The sequence below is a fragment of the Salvelinus namaycush genome, chromosome 7 (assembly GCF_016432855.1).
Source record: "Salvelinus namaycush isolate Seneca chromosome 7, SaNama_1.0, whole genome shotgun sequence".
In the NCBI taxonomy this organism is placed as follows: domain Eukaryota; kingdom Metazoa; phylum Chordata; class Actinopteri; order Salmoniformes; family Salmonidae; genus Salvelinus; species Salvelinus namaycush.
This window is the reverse complement of record NC_052313.1, coordinates 14,521,332-14,543,935: the sequence shown is the minus strand read 5'-3', so window position 1 is coordinate 14,543,935 and position 22,604 is coordinate 14,521,332. Positions and strand designations below refer to the sequence as shown.

General features: G+C 42.5%; 2 pseudogenes; one reads left to right on the top strand and one right to left on the bottom strand.

Annotated features, from left to right (window-relative positions):
- The first annotated feature begins 7,785 nt into the window (after positions 1-7,785).
- On the top strand, positions 7,786-9,766 carry LOC120050619 (annotated as a pseudogene).
- An 8,701-nt stretch (positions 9,767-18,467) lies between these two features.
- Positions 18,468-22,346, bottom strand: LOC120050618 (annotated as a pseudogene).
- Between the last annotated feature and the right edge of the window lie 258 nt (positions 22,347-22,604).

Sequence of the window (22,604 nt, the reverse complement as noted above, 5' to 3'; positions counted from 1 at the left end):
ACATTTTCTTTAGCTCTTTACTGTCTTAAATCCAATTTATGCTTCAACCGAAAATGTGGTCAGAGACTTCGTATAGAGTGTATGGCGATATTGCGGACCCTCTGGTGGCATGCAAAGGCCAAATCAAGCTCCATAACGCATCGCCATGCGCCTCAAATTTTGGAACAATGCAGAAGGCTCCGTACAGCTTCACATTGACATGATTGGTTGACAGTAGGTGGGGGCAGTACATCCTGTATAAACAAAAACTCACTTCCTTGACAACTTCCTTCACAATAGCTCTGCTCCGCTAAGCGCAAGAAGTATGAAAGCCAGGACATCTGCAGAGGCTGCATCGTAGTAAATGCTGTACGGCCACTTCAGACGTTGAATTGACCACTCAGCGTTATGTAAAAGGCTCTGCGAGACAAAAATAGATCAATATGAAATGAGACATCACCTTGTTATTCTTGGTTCTACGGCTTGACTTCACAAGTGTAACTCACATTTGAACTTATATCATACCAAAGACGCAATAATCACAGGGTTAATATGACATAGTGGGAACGCTAGTTTGGGTCTTTAGCAACTATGTGACAACAAATTGGAGTGAAACCCCAAACTAGCATTTTTTGAGTACTCAAATAAATAAAAGCTGTTTTTAGAACAAGGCTGTGGGGTTTTACAGATAACATATCCTAATTGCTAAATTGGCTCATATATACAAAAGTATGTGGACACCCCTTCAAATTACTGGATTTGGCCATTTCAGCCCCACCCATTGCTGACTGGTGTATAAGGACACAGCCATCGAGGACACAGGAACTTCATGAAAAGGGTTTCCATGGCCGAGCAGGCGCACACAAGCCTAAGCTCACCATGCGCAATGCCAAGCGTCGGCTGGAGTGGTGTAAAGCTCGCCGCCATTGTACTCTGGAGTAGTGGAAGAGCGTTCTCTAGAATGATGAATCACGCTTCCTGTTTCAGCATTACAATGCCGCCGTGCACAAAGCGAGGTCCATACAAAAATGGTTTGTAGAGATTGATGTGGAAGAACCCTGACCTCAACCCCATCGAACACCTTTGGGATGAATTGGAACGCAGACTGCGAGCCAGGCCTAATTGGCCAACATCAGTGCCCGACCTCACTAATGCTTGTGACTGAATGAAAGCAAGTCCTTGCAGCAACGTTCCAAGATCTGACGGAAAGCCTTCCCATTAGAGTGGAAGCTGTTATAGCAGCAATTTCATATTAATGCCCATGATTTTGGAATGAAATGTTTGACGAGCAGGTGTCCACATACACTACATGACCAAAAGTATCTACCTCCTTCACTCCAGTATCCCAGCACATTGTAAATATGGTATTGGAACTGACCCTGCATATAGCTAGCTTACTTATCGTGTGTTTTTGTACCATCTTGTTGTTTTTAGTACTACATTGATATTGATTACTGCATTGTCAGGTTTAGAGCTAGCAATAAAGGCATTTCACTGTACTTGAATCTAAAACTTGAATCTACTTGTACATCACCAGGTAACACAGGAGGTTGGTCTCACCTTAATTGTGGAGGACAGGCTCGAGGTAATGGCTGGAGCGGAATAGTATCACCTACATCAAATATGGTTTTCATGTGTTTGATGCCATTCCATTTGCGCCGTTCCAGCCATTTATGAGCCGTCCTCCCTCAGCAGCCTCGACTGCTAGGTAAGGAGTTAGGACTTATTTGTTGATTTGAGAGACGACAATATCGAATAGAATCAGCTGCACTTCTGTCTATAATAACAACTGGATTCCTTGGTTGTCAATGGCAGGATCTGAAGAAACATGACTTAAAAAGTTGGGCATAGTTATTGAGAAAATATATTGCAATTCGTGGTTATAATAAACACTGGACTCTCCTCATGTCCTATCAAGAGCCATAACGCGTGTGTTTCTCCAATTTAGGTCGTGGAGACCTACTGGGTGTGCAAGCGTTTATTCCAGCCCATCACCAATACCTGACCTGATTAAAAGAGTCAACCAATCCTGTATCTTCAGTCTGGGCCATAACATGCAATGCCAGGTGTTGCTAAAGGGCTGGAATGGAAGCATGTACACCAAATATCCTGGGCTGGAGTTGAAGACCTCTGGTTTTAAACGTTCAGGCTCTAATATGCTTAGGTCAAAACCCATAGGTGCAGTTCAAGAGTGGGCATTGGGATTGAATGTATGTTGTTCAAAGCTCTGAAAACACAACTTTTTGACTGCATCATTTGATGGTCACAACCCTGCCAAACACTATTGTTTGATCTTCTTGAGTGAGTAGCCGAACCATCCGGTTAAAGTCAAATTAAAACTGAAATGTAAAATGCTGAGTTGCCGGCCGTTAAGTTGAATTCTAGTACGAAATAGTTTTAGCAAGAAGCTGCGCTCTTCAAAGGACATATTAGAATCAAAATTATAAACAAACAGAGCACTCTACAGTAACATGATTGGCCACACGGAAATCTTGAAGGGGGCTGGTTCTCGCTGCACGTCTGAAAACACATAACTGAGTAAAATATAGAGAAATACATTACAGCTTACCTTTTAGAACCTAGAAGTTTAGATGTATTTCCTTCATGACCTTTAAAGCCATATGAGAAATGTCATACTTTCGTTTAGTATAAGTGGGGTAAGAGTTGTCGCTGACTCGTTCATCCACCAATTCAAAAATATGGGGGAAGTGACCAGTGCACTTTCGGCGCCTCAAAACCATACAAACTGTAATATCCCTTTATGTATTCTTCAGTTTATTGGCTTCTTTAAAAGTACGTCAATCAGTGAACATTACTACTCTCCCTTCGACCACCAAGATTTACTTTCTGCCAGAAAACGCATAAAAATTATAAAATACATCCCAATCGTTTCTTCAATTCTTCACAGCAAAATTATTGCAATTAAGATAGATCCACAACTTGAAAAATCCCACAAAAGGTTTGTAAAAGCTTTAAAACTATCGAGAGAAATTAAAACGCTTACGGAATTGATGCAATTATTTTTTTTTCGTTTCCAGCTTCCAGACAACTTAAACCAGTATTAAATCCAACAAGAAACTTTCTCCAATGATTTCATATGGATAAGATGACTGATATAATTTCTTCCGTTGAAACATTCCTGTCAAAATATAGAAAATGTATAAGTTTTCTTCTAAAAATGTGAAATTTAAAGTTGAAGCTTTACTCCATCATGGTGGCCATGTTTAGGATAGACCTAAGCACTGCCTGTCAACGTTTGACGCGGAAATAGGTCCAATTAAACATTAAGTAAGACGTGTTAAATCAAATAATGGTCGAACAGGAATAAACCATGTATTAAAAAAATAAGCTTATACATATGTATAAATAAAAACACATGTAAATTGTTGCATTTTGTGTCAGACCGCGTAATACATGTTATGAAAAAAGTCTCACTGACCCTGCGGAGTGATACAATGGAGCACTATCCAGGTAAAGAGACTTCTCAGTCATCAGCCAAGAACTCTCAAAACATAGATCTGGAGTTCCTAAATAGTGGATGGGATTCTGTTTCGCCTAGCCATGCATTCTCTCAATTTCGATTAATTTCTGCTGGTTTTATTCAACAGTGCACAGAGGCAACATAACTGTTATTTTGTGTTGCATACAAGTCAGTAAATTGTTTTATATCTGTTGCTACAACAGTCCTTATTCTCAGAGTTATCACATTGTGGAATAGATTATTATTGGTAATGTCTATTGCTAAAATACATTAATATAAAATACAACACAACGTCTCTACTCTACTAGCTGGTAGGAATGCATAACATAATTAATTGCATTTTGCCTTACACGACAGAAAAGTATTAGGATAACTGTGGGAGTTCTGATAGTTATGAATAGTGTACATGGTATAACATATTATAAGTTGATTATTAAACATTAAGGTATTACACACACACACACACACACACACACATACACTTATAGCACGGGATAAGGCATCCATTTCTTTTTAGTAAAAGTGAATCACAAATTACATTAAATCACCATGCGTCAACTTCCTTGAGATGACAAATAAGACTTCCCATACATTCATCAACATCCGCCAATGATACTATAGTGTTACATTTTCTATTGATTCTGCACAGTCCTTTTCGTTAGATTTATTTTTCTCACTAATTAGTGGGATACTCTCTGAGGGTCAAGGATGGGATGGAGGAAGTCCAGACTGGTCCAGGTGCAGGAGGAAATGCGCTTCATGGGTTGAAAGAGGTTCCACTGTCTAATAGGACAGTGCTTCACTGATTCGCTGAGTCCCTCAGAGCTCACTTATATCCTCCTTTTATGTCCTCAGTTGTGTGTGTGTGTGTGTGCATTTGGGTCAATGAAAGTGTGCTTCTTCTCTACCGTGAGAGCCCGGTTAAGTGTGTTGAGGAGTAGGACTCATATAGTTCAGTGTTTTGTTTTGTTGTTTGTTTTCTGTGGGTTAGGAGAATAGTCCATCAACGTTCCACCAAACATACACAGAACATGGTTGCCATGTTCTCAGGAAATAAGATATTATTGATCTAGACATGCTTTGTGGGAACGTTGGAAGAACATTTATTTGTCCAAAGAAAAGTTCATTACACATCACAGAGCCAATCAAGGCCCTGATTGGTGAACCACTGATAGCTCTTTGCCTGTTGGCAAGGATACTCACACAGTGCTTTTAACATACAGTTTTTTCAACTTACATGATTACATTGTACATGTTCATTTATACAGTAATTATTATTTAACATGTCCACAGCTGGGATTTGAACTCAGAACTTCTTGGTTCAAGGTGCACCAAGCTTCCCACTACACCACCACATCCATGTCAGGTATTAGTTAATCTGACTATTCTCATAATCTATTATATTTATTATTTCAGCAATTGAAGGTCTTTCTGCATAGTTATCTAATTTTGAATCACTATGATCAATCAAATATTTTATTGAGTGTACTTTTAACAGAGCTGAGATTTATTCAAAGTGCATTCACCCTATTACTTACACATTTCAAGTTGTTTCAGATCTACACAAGTGCCTAGAGAGGGAAGGCGGGTTGGTGGCTAGGGAGGGGAGGGCTATGGAAAGGGGGAGGAGGGAAGGGGTAATGGTTCCCGGGGGAGTTCTGGGTGGGGAACGACCAATTGGTCGGTTTCCCTGTGGGTCCTGCTTTTTGTTACACATCCATGGGCTTATTAGCACTAAAGATAACAATGACATCATTAATAATACATGATTTTTCTTTAAACAATGGCAACATTCTGTCTTGGAATCTGAAAGTCCTAAACTGTCCTCTTGAATGTCTTGATATGCTAGCAAGAAGCCATGTTGATATAGCAAATGCTCCAAGAAACACACCTGCTTCAAAAGGACTCACATAGAATAGAGAACCATTTGTACGAACTGGCTACTTTTTCATCAGCTCCAAACAAAACTAAAGGTGTTTTTATAATTATATATAAGAAAGTCAGAACTACCATCTTGGGTAAAGGCGAAGACCAAGAAGGCAGAATCACTTACCTTAAATATAACCATAATGGAAAGAAAATTGCCTTTATTTATGTGTACGCTCCAACTTCATATGATCCTATGTTAGAATTAGCTGAATCCATTTCGTTATTGGGACAGACATGAATGATATTTTGGACAAATCTAAGAAGACCGACTACAATCCACATACAACCAAGGCTCTCCGGCATACTGTAAACTCTCTGATTACAAACTCATTGATACCTGGCGAGCACATAATCCTAACACAAAAGAGTACACTTTGTACTCATACAGGCAATAACAATTCTCACAAATCGATTTCATACTGTTATCTACACCTCTATTTTCCTTAATCAAGAAAATATAGCTTGTCTGACCACCATGCTTACTACTGTCAACTTCAAATTTTAGAATCTCCAAAAAAGTCACAAACATTTTATTACTACAAAACTCTACACTCTGTGAACAATTTTAAATTGAACGAAATTAATTAACAATGATCAATACAAATTCAGTAGACGATCCCAGGATTCTTCGGGATAACACCAAAGGTTTTATAAAAAATAATGCTACTTCATTTGAATCTGGGTTGAATCACAATTAAAAATATATCAGATTTGGAAATGTTGTTAACTGCGAAAGAGCGTTATCAGAAAACACTATTTTCAGACCAGGTAGCTAGTACTCATTCCCAAGTCAAGACAGAACATAATTTATTGATTAGACAGAGAGCAGAATTTGCCATCCATCAAGTAAGACTCAGCCATTACTTCCATGGTAATCATCACAGTTGTTTACTGGCCAACAAGCTACACAGTAATGATCAGTTGATATACAGTGCATTCGGAAAGTATTCAGACCCAATGACTTTTTCCAAATTTTGTTATGTTACAGCCTTATTCTAAAATTTATTAAATAGTTTTTTTCCTCATCAATCTACACACAATACCCCATAATGTCAAAGCAAAAACAGGTTTTTAGAAATTTTTGCAAAATTATAAAGCATAAAAAGCTGAAATATCACATTTCAGGCCAAAGAGTTCAATCTTGGTTTTATCAGACCAGAGAATCTTGTTTCTCATGGTCTGAGATTCTTTAGGTGCCTTTTGGCAAACTCCAAGCGGGCTGTCGTGCCTTTTACTGAGGAGTGGCTTCCGTCTGGCCACTCTACCATAAAGGCATGATTGGTGGAGTGCTGCAGGGATGGTTGTCCTTCTGGAAGATTCTCACATCTCCACAGAGGAACTCTGGAGCTCCTTCAGAGTGACCATCTGGTCACCTCCCTGACCAAGGCCCTTTTCCTGTGATTGCTCAGTTTAGACGGATGGCTAGCTCTTGGAAGAGTCTTGGGGATTCCAAACTTGTATTTCTGTTTGTATTTGTAATACATTTGCAAAAAAAAAAAAATGTTTTTTGCTTTGTCACTGTCTAGTGCAGTAGTACCTAGGTAGAGGAAAGTTGCATGCCCGATTACCACGTGCTTGCATACTCTCGCTTATAACTCGCTGCCGCCGGCTGGCCCTTGTGGTGAGTTGGGGAGCGGCTTCATGCACAAGTCTCCCCTTGCCGTTACAAAGCCTCTCCATGACCAAGACTCGGGTTAGGCCTCCTCGCGGTGGCACACGTTAACTGGTTGTCTTGATACTCCAGGCTAACTGGCAGGGGATCTCAGAGCAGCAGTGGGCCGCAGAGATGCGTCTGTACAGGCTCACCTCTGTGTGGACACGTCCTGGCAGCCATCAACCACTGTCCCGCTGCCTTGTGGGTTAGTCTGGTACGACAAAGGCAAGGGGAGCACACCCTGAGAGAAAAGAAGCGTGCTGGCGGAGCGCGGTAGGTGGACGCTGACAGACTGGGGTTTCGGCTGCCTCCTGCAGCTGTGGAAGATACTGGTCATCCTGGGTTTCCCCCTTGCCACTGGAATTTCACCTTCCTTCTGTTGGGGATTGCGTACCCTCAGTGGCACTTTAAATAACTTCCTTTGTGCAGGTATCCACGGAAACCAGGCTAAAGTCTGGCGGTGTTGGGATGTCTGGTGACAGGGGCAGGAGTGAATGCACCGGGAGCCCTTAATCAGACCCCTGCATGCCAGCGGCACAGGGCTATTATGGTCACCAACAGCTGGGACTGGAGTGGCAGCTGCTCTCGGCAGACCCCTGTGTGACTGAACTGCCCTATTTAGGAGTCACACTGCTCACCCCAGCTGGGGAGAGGTCTAGAAAGGGTGGCCTAAAAATTGCCCACTCACTCCATCCAGGATAGGCTACCGCACCTATCGGGAGTTCCACTCAGCGGTCAAAAAATGCAAAAGAAAATAATTCCCCTGAATCTTTGGGACACTGACGATAATAGCGATAGACCCCATCGGAGAACAGCTTTGATTGCTGCAGAACTAAGGCGCTACAACATTGACATTGCTGCCCTGAGTGAGACCAGGTTCCTGGATGAAGGTTCCCTGAAAGAGGAGGTAGAAGGTTGCACCTTTTTCCTGGAAAGGTTACCCTCTGGGTGGACAACAACAGCACGGTGTGGGACTGGCAATTAAGAACAGCATTCTACCCAACCTCACCGAAACACCTGTCAGCATAAGTGAAAGACTCATGTCTCTCCGTATCCCCCTAGCTAAGATGCGTTATGCTACTTTTCTCAGTGCATACGCACCAACGTTACCATCTGAAAATGAGGCAAAGGACTACTTCTACTAGTCACTAGATGAGATGAGGCCATCTTTCTGCTGGGTGACTTCAACGCTAGGGTGGGACAGAACAACAGGATATGGAACAGAGTGCTGGGTAGGCATAGTGTTGGCCAGGTCAATGAGAACGGAGTGAGACTGCTAACTCTATGTGCCGAGCACAATCTCATTGTCGCCAACACCTTGGTCCAGCAGAAGAACAAATACAAGACATCATGGATGCACCCACGCTCCAAATACTGGCACCTGATTGACTACATCATAGTGAGACGTTCTGACACTAATGACGTCCTGCTGACACCTGCCACGAGGGGTGCAGAATGCTGGACAGATCACCGTATTATACTGCCAAAACTCCAGGTGAGAATACGTCCCCTCCAACGCCTGCAGAAGTCCAGTAAGAGGAGTCTGCACTGTATCCAGCTTGAGAAAACTGCAGTAAGGGACGAGTTCCGTCGCTCTCTCGCTGAAAGGCTGAGGGAGACTGAGTCTCTTCTGAGTGCAGAGGACCCCATGGACCAGAAGTGGGCATCTATTAGCTCAGTGCTCTATCAGGCAGCGGCCCACTCCTTTGGCTACAGAGGAAGGAAACATCAAGACTGGTTCAATGAGAACTCTGACACCATCACAGCCATACTGGACAATATGCACAAAGTGCACAGGGCTACTCTCAACACATCCACATCTGCAACCCTTCGCAAGCAATGGCACACATCGCGCAAGGAAGTGCAAACAACCTTGCGTGCGCTGCAGAACGAATGGTGGACGAATAAGGCACAGGAAATCCAAATTTATGCAGACAAAAAAAACATGCACAATTTCTACAACTCAACTAAAGCTATCTATGCCACTAGAAGTTGCTCCATCACCCCCATGAAAACAGCTGATTGTCTGACTCTCTTGAAGGACCAAAAGCAGATCCTGATTAGGTGGGCTGACAACTTTGAAGCACTACTCAATCAGCATTCTCCTACAGAGCACTCCATCCTGGAAAAACTACCTGTCTGTCCACCCATTCAAGACCTCAACCATTTGCCAACTTTCTAAGAGGTGTTATCAGCTATCCGTTCCCTCAAGAACAACAAGACTCCTGGCACTGACAGCATCCCGGCAGAGCTACTTAAGACTTCTGCACCAGAACGCTCCACCAGTACATTACTGAGGTTTGGGACCAGGTGATGGTCCCCCAACTGTGGCGAGATGCAAACATTGTCACCATCTATAAGAACAATGGTGACAAGTCCATCTGCGGGAACAGCCGGGGGATATCGACACAGTGAGCAGGGAACTACTACGGGGCATTCTACTCAAATTTGGCTGTCCAGACAAATTTGTCAACATCCTTTGCCAGTTCCTTGATGGGATGATGGCTTGGGTGGCCATTGGAGGGCAGGAGTCAGTGCCCTTTGGAGTAAGCATCGGTGTGAGGCAGGGGTGTGTGTTGGCACTGGTATTCTTTAACATCTTCCTCCTATGTGTCACCCAGCTTCTCCACAATGAGCTTGAGGACAGCAGTGGTGTTGCGGTGGACTTCAGGCTGGATGGAAACCTATTCAACATAGGCTCCAAGCAACCACCAGGGTTTTGACGGAGCGGGTTCTTGAGCTGCAGTATGCTGATGACTGTGCTCTTGTGGCCCACACTTCGGAAGACCTTCAGTCCATCCTTGTAGCGGCTGTGAGGGTCTATAGCAGGATGAGACTGTCAATCGACACCACCAAGACAGAGGTGGTCTGCCAATGGAGATCCAGTCCTCCACCCACCATGCCTGTCTTCACCATTGAACACAAATCACTGGCAATAGTTCCGTCCTTCAAATACCTGGGCAGCATTCTCTCGGAGGACTGCAGCATCGACCTCAAAATTCAAAATAGGATCAAGCAAGCATCAGCTGCCTTCAGAAAATTCAGACGCAGGGTCTTCCAAAACAGGGATTTACACCTCCACACCAAAGTCACCGTCTATCAAGCCGTCTGCATCACCACACTTCTTTACAGCTGTGAAGACTGGGTCATTTACAGTCGCCACAACAAGCAGCTCAAGCGATTCCATCCTGGGAATCAACTGGTGCAACCGTGTGCCCCATACAGAAATACTTGCTAAGACTAACTGCAAGAGTATGGAGGCCATGGTCATCCAAAGAGAGGCGAGGAGCACAAAGAGACGGCAAAAACAGCTCAGGAGACACACAACCATGCCTGCCCTCACCAACACAGACTGCATATGCCCCACCTCCAAAAAGTTTGTGGATCTCAGATTGGACTCCAGTCACCAAAGAACTCACCGTTAACTCAAAAGGGGAAGTCATCATCGAATACGATGGAGTATTCGAAGTGTGTGTGTGTGTGGGGGGGGGGGGGGTCACAAAAATAATAAGCTGTATAGATTTCTCATCTTTCATGCATTTCTGGAACTTTGGCTACCATATTTGTGCCTTTGTGCACAACCTCCAGATGATTTTCAGCTTTGATGTGGTGTTTCTGGACGAAGAGATCACTGCTGCCTTTGCTGAGTTATGTTCTGTGAATATTTGGTGAAACGTTGATGGAATATTCTCATAACCCTTAGAAAACTGGACACGTGAATGTTCTTACAACGTCCCATAAAACCCATCAATCAAATTAATGTGTTATATTCTGAGACCATTTTAACCACGTTCTAGATAAGTTCTGCTTGACATAACTTTAACACCAAAACATGCCAAAAAGATTCTCAGAAGGTTTATGCTAACAGAGATAGTTAGGGGAACATTCTAACAGAAAACTGGACACTCAAACATTAGAGTACCTTTACAGTTAACGTTACAAAAACATTCTCTCCCTAGAATTGTTAGCTGGGTTTGTGGCGCAGCGGTCTAAGGCACTGCATCTCAATGCAAGAGGCGTCACTACAGTCCCTGGTTTGGATCCAGACTGTATCACATCTGGTCGTGGTTGGGAGTCCCATAGGGCGGCACACAATTGGCCCAGCATCGTCTGGGTTTGGCTGAGGTAGGCCGTCATTGTAAATAAGAATTTGTTCTTAACTGACTTGCTTAGTTACATTTTTTAAAAGAGCAATTTATACAGCCTAGCTCAAGCTAAAGGTTCATTTGAATGTTATGTTTTGCCATCCCAAATAATTTCTAATTAATTCAGGGAGGTCTTATGTTGATACAATATGGGATTAATTTTGAATTGCTAATGCGAGGCATTCTTCTTTCAAGCTCAATTGTATATACCTTGAAGGGGACTGCACCGCTCTCTTCCCTGTCATATTATGCAATCCTAATGGAGTCCCCTCTCCCTATACAACCCAAGCCCTTTGAAACCTGAGAATTGAAAAGAACTAAATAATCATAATTGAACATGCGCCAATCTATTGGTCTTAATTAGCCCTTCTTTGTGTCATGTTCTGCAGTGTTTTAACATTTGAGAGACTTGGAACAGTGGAGGCTGCTGAGAGGAGAACGGCTCATAATAATGGCTGGAAAGGAGTAAATGGAATGACATCAAACCATGTGTTTGATGTATTTGTTACCATTCAACTTATTCTGTTCCAGCCATTACCACAAGCCCGTCCTCCCCAATTAACATGCCACCAACCTCCTGTGACTTGGACAATAAATTTACAAATTACCCCAGCTGGAGGTCTCCTGCTGAAGCAACCCTATGGTTACCACTGGCTCACACCCGCCAGATAGCCTAGCTTAGGCAGTGGCTAGTAGAATATACTGATTGTATTCTTTGTGTATCCATCCTCACAAATGCCAACTTTTACTCTGCGTTGATACATGACTACAGTGAGGTTTTATTCATGAAACATTAACACCATGGTAACTTCGGTCCTTTGTACCTACAGTATATACAGTTGAAGTCGGAAGTGTACATACACTTAGGTTGGAGTCATTAAAACTCATTTTTCAACCACTCCACAAATTTCTTGTTAACAAACTATAGTTTTGGCAAGTCAGTTAGGCCATCTACTTTGTGCATGACACAAGGAATTTTTCCAAAAATTGTTTACAGACAGATTATTTAACTTATAATTCACTGTATCACAATTCCAGTGGGTCAGAAGTTTACATACACTAAGTTGACTGTGCCTTTAAAAAGCTCGAAAAATTCCAGAAAGTGATATCATGGCTTTAGAAGCTTCTGATAGGCTAATTGACATCATTTGAGTCAATTGGAGGTGTACCTGTGGATGTATTTCAAGGCCTACCTTCAAACTCAGTGCCTCTTTGCTTGACATCATGGGAAAATCAAAAGAAATCAGCCCAGACCTCAGAAAATAGATTGTAGACCTCCACAAGTCTGGTTCATCCTTGGGAGCAATTTCCAAACACCTGGAGGTACCACGTTCATCTGTACAAACAATAGTACGTAAGTATAAACACCATGGGACCATGCAGCTGACATTCCGCTCAGGAAGGAGACGTGTTCTGTCTCCTAGAGATGAATGTACTTTGGTGTGAAAAGTGCAAATAAATCCCAGAACAACAGCAAAGGACCTTCTGAAGATGCTGGAGGAAACAGGTACAAAAGTATCTATATCCACAGTAAAATTAGTCCTATATCGACATAACCTGAAAGGCCGCTCAGCAAGGAAGAAGCCAGTGCTCCAAAACCGCCATAAAAAAGCCAGACTACGGTTTGCAACTGCACATGGGGACAAAGATCGTACTTTTTGGAGAAATGGCCTCTGGTCTGATGAAACAAAAATAGAACTGTTTGGCCATAATAACCATCGTTATGTTTGGTGGAAAAAGGGGGAGGCTTGCAAGCCGAAGAACACCATCCAAACCGTGAAGCACGGGGGTGGCAGCATCATGTTGTGGGGGTGCTTTGCTGCAGGAGGGACTGGTGCACTTCACAAAATAAATGGCATCATGAGGCAGGAAAATTATGTGGATATATTGAAGCAACATCTCAAGACATCAGTCAGGAAGTTAAAGCTTGGTTGCAAATGGGTCTTCCAAATGGACAATGACCCAAAGCGTACTTTCAAAGTTGTGGCAAAATGGCTTAAGGACAACAAAGTCAAGGTATTGGAGTGGCCATCACAAAGCCCTGACCTCAATCCTATAGAAAAAGTGTGTGCGAGCAAGGAGGCCTACAAACCTGACTCAGTTACACCAGCTCTGTCAGGAGGAATGGGCCAAAATTCACCCAACTTATTGTGGGAAGCTTGTGGAAGGATACCCAAAATGTTTGACCGAAGTTAAACAATTTGAAGGCAATGCTACCAAATACTAATTGAGTGTACGTAAACTTCTGACCCACTGGGAATGTGATGAAAGAAATAAAAGATGAAATAAATAATTCTCTACAATTATTCTGACATTTCACATTCTTAAAATAAAGTGGTGATCCTAACTGACCTAAGACAGGGAATTTTTACTAGGATTAAATGTCAGGGATTGTGAAGAACTGAGTTTAAATGTATTTGGCTAAGGTGTATGTAAACTTCCAACTTCAACTGTAAGTTGGTAGCGCATGATGCTTGTAACCCAAGGGTAGTGGATTCAAATCCTAGGACAACCCATATGTAAAATGTATGTAAGATGCTGTGGATAAAAGTGTCTGCTGAATGGAATATTGTTGTCAGTTGTACAACTGAATGCAGTCAACTGAAATGTGTCTTTTGCATTTAACCCACCCCCTCTGAATCAGAGAGGTTTTGGGGGCTGCCATAATCAACATCTACGTTTTCAGCACCCAGGAAACAGTGGGTTAACTGCCTTGCTCAGAGGTAGAGTGACAGATTTTCACCTTATCAGATCGGGGATTTGATCCAACAACCTTTCAGTTACTGGCCCAATGCTTTAACCACTAGGTTGCCTGCCACCCCTTTTAATTTTGCAATCTGTTACTATTTTTAAACCAGTCAGCAGAGATGGAAAGACGAATGCATGCCACATAGGAGACTAAAGACCATCACTCTGGATTTAATGGAGTTAGGTGGCAACTTCCATTATGTTTTACCTTATTTCACTATTTCTCAAAGCCTAAATAAAACTTACACACACATTCAACTAAACACATAGCCAAATAATGAACCAAGAACCATTGGTCTCTTGTCTTCTAATTAGGGATATGTTGTTGAACAGTTCTATTTCTTAACCCCAGGCTTGGACTACTAAAGGATATCATTCAGAGCCATAAGCCCTCCCCAGGCATCAAGCCTTTTGTTAACTGCTGAAGAACGCACATAAAATCAACAGCAATAAACAAATCAATTAAGAGGAACTGTCTCCCTTTTGTGCACCGCTTGGCATTCATTTGATTTTCTGAACCTAAGTTAAAGACTGCTGTGCTGTCATGGTCTTTGAGTCAGCCAGTTTAATGTGGGCATGGGGACCCAGTTGCAATCAGTAGGTAAACAAATGGATAATTTGGGGTTGGGTCCATTTGATATTGAGCCTGTGTGGCATAATCCGTTTGATATTGATCCTATGTGGCATAATTCATTTGATATTGAGCCTGTGTGGCATCATGTAATGTGCATTACATAAAAATAGATTGATAGCTTGTGCTGACAACATTTACTCACATTTGCTGATAAAGGATTGAGCTATCTGGCCTCTGAGTGGGATTTTGTGAACTAGTATTGTTACTCGTATTCCAGAAAACTAGAATTAAGGTCTTTATAGCCAAGAGCAACACCTTGTGAATATGGATTATGAAGGACAGTATGGGTTATTACTGAACATTTCAAACATGACTGATAATATGAAGATGCACAATTGTATCATTCATGCTGGGGGACATTCAAGTTGAAGGCCAGTGTATACAGGGCATTCAGAAAGTATTCAGACCCTTTTACTTTTCCCACCTTTTGTTACGCATTATTCTAAAATGGATTAAATAAAAAAAGTTCCTCATAAATCTACACACAATAGCCCATAATGACAAAGCGGAAACATGTTTTTAGAAATACCTTATTTACATAAGTATTCAGATCCTTTGCTTTGAGACTCGAAATGGCGCTCCGGTGCATCCTGTTTACATTGATCATCCTTGAGATGTTTCTACAACTTGATTGGAGTTCACCTGTGGTAAATTCAATTGATTGGACATGATTTGGAAAGGCACACACCTGTCTATATAAGGTCCCACAGTTGACAGTGCATGTCAGAGCAAAAACCAAGCCACGAGGTCGAAGGAATTGTCTGTAGAGCTCCGAGACAGGATTGTGTCGAGGCACAGATATGGGGAAGGGTACCAAGAAATGTCTGCAGCATTGGCGGTCCCCAAGAACACAGTGGCCTCCATCATTCTTAAATGGAAAAAGTTTGGAACCACCAAGACTCTTCCTAGAGCTGGCCACCCGGCCAAACTGAGCAATCAGCGGAGAAGGGCCTTGGTCAGGGAGTTGACCAAGAACCTGATAGTCACTCTGACAGAGCTTCAGAGTTCCTCTGTGGAGATGGGAGAACCTTCCAGAAGGACAACCATCTCTGCAGCACTCTACCAATCAGGCCTTTATGGTGGAGTGGCCAGACGCAATCCACTCCTCAGCAAAAGGCACATGAAAGCCCGCTTGGAGTTTGCCAAAAAGCACCTAAAGGACTCTCAGACCATGAGAAACAAGATTCTCTGATCTGATGAAACCAAAGTTGAACTCTTTGGCCTGAATGCCAAGCGTCACTTCTGGAGGAAACCTGTCACCATCTCTACGGTGAAGCATGGTGGTGGCAGCATCATGCTGTGGCGATGTTTATCAGCAGCAGGGACTGGGAGACGAGTCAGGATCGAGGGAAAGATGAAAGGAGCATAGCACAGAGAGATCCTTGATGAAAACCTGCTCCAGAGCGCTCAGGACCTTAGACTGGGGCGAAGGTTTACCTTCCAACAGGACAAGAACCCGAAGCACACAGCCAAGACAAAACAGGAGTGGCTTCGAGACAAGTCTCTGAATGTCCTTGAGTGGCCCAGCTAGAGCCCGGACTTGAACCCGATCAAACATCTCTTGAGAGACCTGAAAATAGCTGTTCAGCGATGCTCCCCATACAACCTAACAAAGCTTGAGAGGATCTGCAGAGAAGAATTGGAGAAACTCCCCAAATACAGGTGTGCCAAGCTTGTGGTGTCACACCCAAGAAGACTCAAGGCTGTAATCACTGCCAAAGGTGCTGCAACAAAGTAAAGGGTCTGAATACTTATGTAAATCTGGCGGGTAAATGCTCAAATAGGCCTAGTTTGTGCATACCTATCACTAGCTATCACACTACCTAACTGTGAAAAATCAGAGGGTGAGTGCGGAGCGTCACTGGGCCAAGCTAGAGCAGCTTATGAAGTTGCTGGAGCCCTTTGCAATCCACACCGATCAACTTGAAACTGACAGCCAGTCGCTGTCTAATGTGGTGCTGTGCCTTCTCAACCTTGAGGCACACTTGCAGTCAACTACTGTTGCAAAACAGTTGGCACAGGTCCAACTGAAGCCACTCCGTGAGTGCTTCGCATGCATACTAACTCCTCTGGCAGCCAAACCCTGCAGCAGCTTGCCCGATGGACCCAAGTGTTCCTCTGGCACTTCACTCAACAGAGATGGAGCCATTGATGAGGGAAGCAGAGTATTTTGTACTTCAGAAAATCAGAGAGTACAACCATGGAGCAGCATGACCCCAGGACGATGCCAGCACGATGAATCCAGCAAGGATCTCGACCCCAGTGCTTCAGAAATATAGCTTCCTCACATCGAAGATTGTGTCTGAGGTCACTGTCCAGGCGGAGTGTCAACCTAGCAGGGCATTAAGTTCCCCGTGCAGGGCTCTACGCTGACCTTTTTTACAAGGAGCATGTGCGAATCTAAGTTGAAAAATGTAGGCGCACACAAATACATTTAAAAGCACAATGAAAAATATTTGAGGTATTAAAGCTAGAATACTTAATTTTTCTAGGCATACTGGTGCTCCTAAATTAAAGTTCCAGGTAGAACAGCAAAATATTTAGCCGCATATGAGAGTAAAATGTGCGCACTGTAGAGCCCTGCCCTTGTGAGCTGTGGAAATATCTGGAAGAGGTAAAGGGTGTCTTGTTTACAGAGTCACCTCCTCAGTTCTGGCAGGCAAGGATGGCTGTTTATTCAAAGCTGTGCCCTGTGGCACTGGATCTGGTTTCTGCCACTGCTATAGGAGGATGGGCTCATTGTAATGGCTGTGATGGAATTAATGGAACGGTATTAAATGTATCAAACATATGGAAACCACATGACTTAGTCCCATTAATTCCATTCTAACCATTACTCCTATAGCTTCTCCCACCAGCCTCCACTGCATAAACATAACTTCAAATGGGCCATGACTTCATTTGTTGTTTTTTCCTCTATCTTTCTGTTAGATAAAGGTACTTGATTTTTCTTAAATCTACTATTAAAGTAAAAAAAGCATTGGATTGGTATTAACATGGCACTTATCCAGTGTAGGAGCCTTTCCTTTTAAATCCAAGTCACATTAGGATCGATTTATAGTTAAACCTAACCAAACCCATGTCCTGGCCCATCCCCTTATGTATTACTTTCCCCCATAGGCAAGAAGTGACATCCCAAAAAAGGGCATAGGCCCACCCACTTGGGAGCCATGCCCACCCACTGGGGAGCCAGGCCCAGCCAATCAGAATGAGTTTATCCACACAAAATAGCTTTATTACAGACAGAATTACTCAGTTTCATCAGCTGTCCGAGTGGCTGGTCTCAGACCATCCCACAGGTGAAGAAGTTGGATGTGGAGGTCCTGGGCTGGTGTGGTTATGCGTGGTCTGCGGTTGTGAGGCCGGTTGGACGTACTGCCAAATTTTCTAAAACAACATTGGAGGCGGCTTATGGTAGAGAAATGAACATTGAATTATCTGGCAAGAGCTCTGGTGGACATTCCTGCAGTCAGCATGCCAATTGCATGCTTCCTCAAAATTTGAGACATCTGTGGCATTGTGTTGTGACAAAACTTCACATTTTGGAGTGGCCTTTTACTGTCTCCAGCACAAGGTGCACCTGTATACACCTGTCAGATGGATGGTCTTGGCAAAGGAGAAATGCTCACTAACGGGGATGTAAACAAATGTGTGCACAAAATTGGAGAGAAATAAGCTTTTTGTACATATAGAAAAATTCTGGGATCTTTTATTTCAGCTCATGAAACATGGGACCAACACTTTACATGTTGCATTTATATTTTTGTTCAGTATAAATAAAAACTAGTAAATCAAGTCTGAAAACTAACTGAAACTAAACTGAATGTCAAATAAAATCTAAAAATAGAAATAAAAACAAATATTAAATCACAAACCTATAACCTTGGTCACATGACATGGGACAATGAAGTACTGGAGTGAACAGCTGCTGCTGGTTGGAGAAGGGGTGGATGGGTACTTTTATCAACTCCTCTTTGAGTAATAACAAACCATTCGGTGCCTAATTACTCTGTAAGGCTTGCCTTATAGAACAGAGAGCCGTGAAACAATACAAGGATCCACAGGGAGGGAACAAAACCCTGCTATTATGTACAGTACAGCTGGTCTCCGTCAATGAGCTACTAGCAGCCTGGGTTCCACGGGATGATTGACTGACAATGACTGTATAATTTGTTGTTTATCTATGGTATCGCTGTGGGATGCTGGTTGGGTGTCAAAAGTCAGGGGATAATTGAGTAGGGAGAGAGTTGTCCTGCTTGAACACGAAGACCCCATTTTAATAGCAGTGCTTGCTAGATTGACCAAGCACTCCCCATATTATAAGCTAGGCCTGAACCTGGGAATTGATGTTGTGCATCAAAAGTGGAGACCAACAGCCCATGAAAAATATAAAACTATCAATCACGCTAAGTGATTAAGGAAGTCCTAAACATGGTGAGTTTGGTGAACACTTACTGTACCCCAGACTAAACCTGAAACTGGATGACTGAGCTCCAGATGCTCTGCTCCATCCACTCTATCCTTGAACTGCCTGTCAAAACTCTCTGTCTCTGTCAAATATGCTCATCCCTAAAATACTTAAAGAAGATCTCATGTGAAGAGTAATTTCAGGTTTACTGATATAACACAACATGAAATATTTCAGGCCTTTAGGCTTTCATGAGAATATTTAACCTACAGCTATCGCTACAGAGTAAAGCATATTTAACCGCTTGAATTATACTTAAATATTCAGCACTTCAATGAAGAAAGGCATTGCTGCTCAATGAACAATGTAAATATTTACGTAAAATGAAGACTTTTATGTTGAGGGATGGAGGGTGTGTATAGTAAACAAAGTTACATGTTTTGCTATAGCAGCAGGATTTATAGCATAATAACCTTAGAGTTCCCTTCGGCATACCACGTACACTCCGGACCAGACCAGAGGAATGCTACCTATCAAAAGCAAGTTCTCAGAACTTAACTGGTGTGATTTCTTTTCAAAACATTTGCGACCTCTGTGTGTAACAGTTGCCCTATCTTACTCTTTTATTTTTTCCCCTCTTAACAAAACAAACAAATTACATTCAACATAATAACCATCCACATTTGGTGGATTAAAAATAATCCAACAACTGTTAGAAATAAAATCACTAAAAGTTGCTATAGTTCAAAATCATTCTTCTAACAGTTGAACACATCCGGAATTGGAATAGAATTCAATCAAATGAGTTCAACAACATTCTTTATAAAAACTGAAATCCCCTTTACATTACACAGAACGAGGAGTGTTTAGCGCCTCATGTCTTTGTGGTGGTGTATGCAGTTGAAAACACCTGGTTTCTGTCCTTGGTCACGTCTCCTTGTGTGTCACTAGCCTCTGCCAATCCCTGTTGATGTAGGCCTTGTCAAAGTCTGAGGCATGGGAGGAGGACCACCGTCTCCAGGGGCTCTGAACACTTCCTGAGTATGGCTTCCTGCTTGGCCACGCTCTCCTCTCCGCTGCTCCGGTCCACCCAATAGAAGGCTGCGATGCTGTCGATGACCAATAGGCACAGGGCGTGCCGGCTGCAGAAGGTATTCTCCAGGTAGTGCAGTGTGAGAAGCAGCTGGACTGAGCTGGAGCAGAGGACGACGAAGAGTCGGCTCAGGCAGGCTCTCACTCTCTCCTCAGGCTCTACCACCGCATCACCATCCTCCCCCAGGCGCTGCTCCAGTACTTTCACCAGCCTCAGCATGTCAAAGTGGTAGTTGGTGTCCACGTACATGACCTTCACCTCCAGGCCGCCACAGTCGGTTGGGAGGATGCAGTGGGTCACCAGATTGGACAGGGTTTGCGTCTTCCCAATGCCCTCATGCCATGGAACTCCACAACGTCACCTGGAGAGAAAACATGCGACTACTGTGGTTATTTCTTTATATGTACTGACATTGTCCTGTCTTGCTGTCTAAACAGCAGTTAAATGAGTCTATAGGGCCAAACTATCTTGAATTGGTCCAGGAAAGATGTCAGGTTCAATGTCCGTCAATGATCATCTCCCCTTCAATCTAGCAAACACCTAAAGGAAAATACAAACTCACTTGGTTAAAAAAAACTAAAGCTTCATGACCCATATGCTAATTCTGATTTTACTTTGATAACAAAGTACTTCTAGCTGCTTACTCGAAGTTCAAGTTCACCTTCAGTAGTCATATATAGCAATACACACAAAACACAATAATAAACATAATTGGATTTTAGGCAAAATTTTCTTCCCAATGACATCATACCAATCAATAACAGTGCACAGTAGCACCTCTCTGGCCAACGGCGGGAAAACAGGTTGGAAATAACCAGTGGCAGGCTTCAATAAAAATAAAAATATAAATAAAAGCATATCAAATCAAAAAACACATAAATATGTATTCTTATTGTCATGGCTTCCACAGTGATTTTACACACCACTACTGAAAATAACAGAGTATCTTCAACCAAGATCAGAATACTAGTGTAGGACACAACCCTGCAATGCAGGACCCACAAACACTAGGGGCCCAACCCCTGGAGGAGCCCCTCCCAAAATGTGTAGAATAATATGAGATAGTTATAAAACTGCACATTTTTCTCTCTGTCCCATGGAAAAATGTGTAGAATTGCAGGAAGTACATTTTTCCCCCCAAAAAAATGTACAAATGTACTTCCTGCAATTCTACACATTTTTCCATGGGACAGAGAGAAAAATGTGCAGAATTGCAGGAAGTACATTTTTCCCAAAAAAGGGACGTTGAGGGGCCCCGCGAAACCGCAAATCACTATAATATTTGCAATAAATTCATGTAGCTAAGTAACTGCGATGTGTCTGTGTTTAACGTTACTAGATCATGTTGGACGGAATAAATTGTAAACAGTTATCTACATACTCGTTAACCGGTATGGAGTGTCAGTAAAGTTTGATTACGCGTAGTAATGTTGAAAACAAACACTTAAGACAAACAGGTAGTTATTAGGTGTATGCTGGTGTAATAATTAGCTAGTGTACATTGGGGAAAGACTTGACCGAATTGTGCGCTGTTGATGGGAAATGCGCACGTGACGGTGGTGGCAAAGTCCATATTTCGTCATGTGACATCAAATTAGTTTCTTACAAACCTTTCGTCAGATACTTTTTTACACTTATAGATTAGTTTGCGACATATTTGTGCACCGTTCTCTGTCATTTATGTAGTCATCTTCTCTTGCTTGCTGTCAGGAAAAATAACGCGCATTTTCAAATAGTCTTCCTTGCTTTTTGAAAATTTACCGTAATATCTGGCATAGATGAGCTATTTAAATGGTTACAGGATGGTTATCGTGCCTCTCTGGTAGACATAATGAAATACATAATGAAAAATAGTTAAGTATAATTGGTCTTAATCCCAACGTTATCAAGAATAAAGGCTATTAGCTTGTGTGACAGAATATTCGTCACCTCCTTTTTATTGGGCGCGTGAACAATACAAACAAGGTTGCCTAACAACTCGTGGCCAGAGAGGAAACAGTGGGATTCAGATGCCACCTTGCGGTGTGAGTATTGAAATACATTGGTGCCGTGGCATTTAGTTTTTTGCAGCTTCTTCACAAAATTACAAGGTTATTTAATTGCATACACCTTAGCCATATCATTTAGCGAAACATTATTTTCAAGAATACTTTCACAGGTTTCAATAAAGCATTTTTTTCTGTAGCCTAACAGCTGATCCTGTATTAGCAATCACTACATGACAGAGCATTTACGAATGAGAAACTGACTCACGATCAGGTGTGCAAGTTCCCATTCCCGACTAAGCTCAAGTGGATAACGGAGCCAGCCAGCTTGTTTTTATTTTTTCAATTTTCCCTTTGACTCGGGAAGTACTCTCGCTGTCAAACTACTACAAATAGAAACAGAGAGAAAGAGGCAGAGCGAGAGGGATAACTGGGCCCAAAATCGGTATTCTCCAGCAGGTGGCGTTTTTGTGTTTTTTCAGTCACCAAAGCAAAGGGTGTTTTGTATGGAGGTCAACGAGAGAGTGTCGAATTTGGTTAACGAAAAT